At 55.6% G+C, this 2,507-nt stretch overlaps 1 pseudogene; it reads left to right on the forward strand.

The window, feature by feature from the left end:
- Positions 1-664: 664 nt before the first annotated feature.
- On the forward strand, positions 665-2,165 carry LOC116871762 (annotated as a pseudogene).
- Positions 2,166-2,507: the final 342 nt, after the last annotated feature.

Here is a 2,507-nt window from a genome sequence, read left to right on the forward strand (position 1 = left end):
CTTCTTCTCCGGTAACCAGCAGAGTGATCTTTTCAGAACATAACCTTTGAGCCTCTCCGTAATCTGCTCCCCAGCTTCTTGTCCTCTCCAGCCTTTCCTCTCCCACCATATCCTTGCCACCCCTGTGCGGCTCCCAGGTGTGTGGTTGTCCCACATGTGCCTCGGGCCTGACTCCTGGCCTTTACATTCTCTCTGCCCTCTGCCAGGATCATTCTTCTCTCCCCCTGCTTCATGTCTAGCTTGTTCCCCTGTTGGCTGGACCGGGACTTGCCCCCCAGTGAGTTGACTCATGTCTGTTGGCTGTGTGTGGCCTTGTCCCCTGTTTAAATGTAGTGCCCACTTTCCCTGTGTGAGCGATTTACTAAGCTGCCAGGTATGGGGCAGGCACTGGGAAGTAGCCTTAGTGCCTGTGTGAAAAAAATCAGTCCCAGGGCACCTGGGTGGCTTAGTCGTTAAGCATCTGCCTTTGGGTCTAGTCATGATCCCAGGGTCCTGGGATCGAACCCTGCCACATTGGGCTCCCTGCTCAGTGGGGAGCATGATTCTCCATCTCCCACTCCCCCAACCTGTGTTCCCTCTCTAGCTGTCTCTCTCTCTCTGTCAAACAAATAAATAAAACCTTAACAAAAATCCATCTCAAAGGGGCTCACCACCCTTGTTGACAATGGGGGAGCTGCTGTCCCCACAGGTAGTCCCCTCAGAGAGACAAGACTTCCAACTTCTTGGAGCCTGGGAGATGTAGACCTGGACCTGGAAGCTTCCATTCTTGGAATCATGGCTGGGACCTTAGCAAGCCCCCTCTTCTTCCAACCTTCCTCTTTCCCCTTCCCTGCCCATGGGTTGGACCTGATTCCTGATCTGGGGGAGTTCAAGGGTGACCACTCCTAGGAATAGCAGTGGTTGACTGATGGACCTTGTCAGCATGAGGCCCAGTAGCCTTCAAGGGAGGACAGCTCTATGGGGGCCAGCGAGAGCCCCCTCAAAGCAAAGTGGGGCAGCAGACCATCCCTGCTGATTCTAGCCAGTCTGTAGGCCATAGAAAGCAGGGCCCAAATGTGCTCCACTCTTGGCAGGTGGGGAAAGGACCAGTAGAGTGTTGGCCAGGGAAGGGCACCTCTAGGGTTTGCTTGGGAGCTCGGCATAGGGGGGAGCCTTCCTGGCTCTAGCGTGCTGACCGTGGGGTTGGTTTCCCATCTCTGAAGCCTCAGACTCCTCTTTGTATGATAGGGTGCTGATGGCCTCCATTTCTGGGAGCAGAAGGTAGGGAGGCCCCATAAGCAGACTTGCTCAGGACAGGCTGGGAGAGTGGCTGTAGCTTAAAGCAGCCCAGGGCCTGCCCCTGTTAAGAAGGTGCACACATCCATGGCTTCCAGCTCTGGGGTCCTGCTGCCAGCCTCTGACAGTGACCCTCCTCCCACCTTGTCCCTCATCCCTGTAGATAGGTGGTCTTCTTAGAGCTGTCCCTGCAGAGGACAGAGAAGCCCATCATGGTGGGACACAGTTTCATCTACCAAGTCATCACCAACCAGCGGGCTTCCAGGCCTTTGTGCCCCCATGGGAGGGCTGGAGGGTGGTGGTCCTCGAGGTCTCCGGCACCCCGTACTGGCAGGATGTGTCCATGCAGCACATGGTGATTGTCAGCTGCTTCTGTGAGCAGCACTTCCTCCATGAGTTGGACGACCTGGTGTGTATGGATGTGGACATGAAGTTCTGCAACCATGTGGGCATGGAGATCCTGCCCCCCATTTGGCACCCTGTACCCCAGTTTCTACTGGGTGTCCCATGAAGTCTTCAGCTACCAGCACCAGCCACGGTTCCAGGCCCACATCCCCAGGGACTAGGGCAACGTTTACTACATGGGGGCCTTTTTTGGGGGGCTGGTGGAGGTTCACTGACTGACCTTGGCCTGTCACCTGGTGATGGGAGTTGACCTGACCAATGGGATCAAGGTTGTGTGGCATGACAGAGCCACTTGAACAGGTAGCTGCTGGACCACAAGCCCACCAAGGTGCTATCCATGTGGGACCTATGGGACCCACAGTGGCTGGGCTGTCCCGTGGAGGACCTGTGGGACCTATGGTGGCTGGGCTGCTCTCCCTGCCCTTCATGAAGAAGCTGAGATTCAGGCCATGCCCAAGAATCACCAAGACATCTGGGACTCATGAGGGGCTGTGTCCGTCTCCAACAGGGGGTGCTGTCCTGAGCAGAGTTGTGAGAGCAGGGTCCTACTTCTGTCCCCTAGAGAGAGACCATGGAGTCCAGCCCTGCCCAAATGGGCATTTCCAGGGTCCCAGCTGCACCCACACAAAGGAGGCCTGCCTGGGGACACAAGTTCCTCTCTTTGTGGTCACTGTAGTTTGATAACTTCTGGATCATTTTCAGCCGTGAATGGCTCCAGTTTTATGTCGGGTAATTTCTGTGTCCATGCTGAGCAACCATCTTTAAAAAGGATAATCAAGTGAAAAGGTTTTCTTCCTGGTTCTAGGACACTGCCGGGTGGGGGTTGG

Source organism: Lontra canadensis, unplaced genomic scaffold, assembly GCF_010015895.1.
Source record: "Lontra canadensis isolate GAN:19392208 unplaced genomic scaffold, GSC_riverotter_1.0 scaffold27, whole genome shotgun sequence".
NCBI lineage: Eukaryota > Metazoa > Chordata > Mammalia > Carnivora > Mustelidae > Lontra > Lontra canadensis.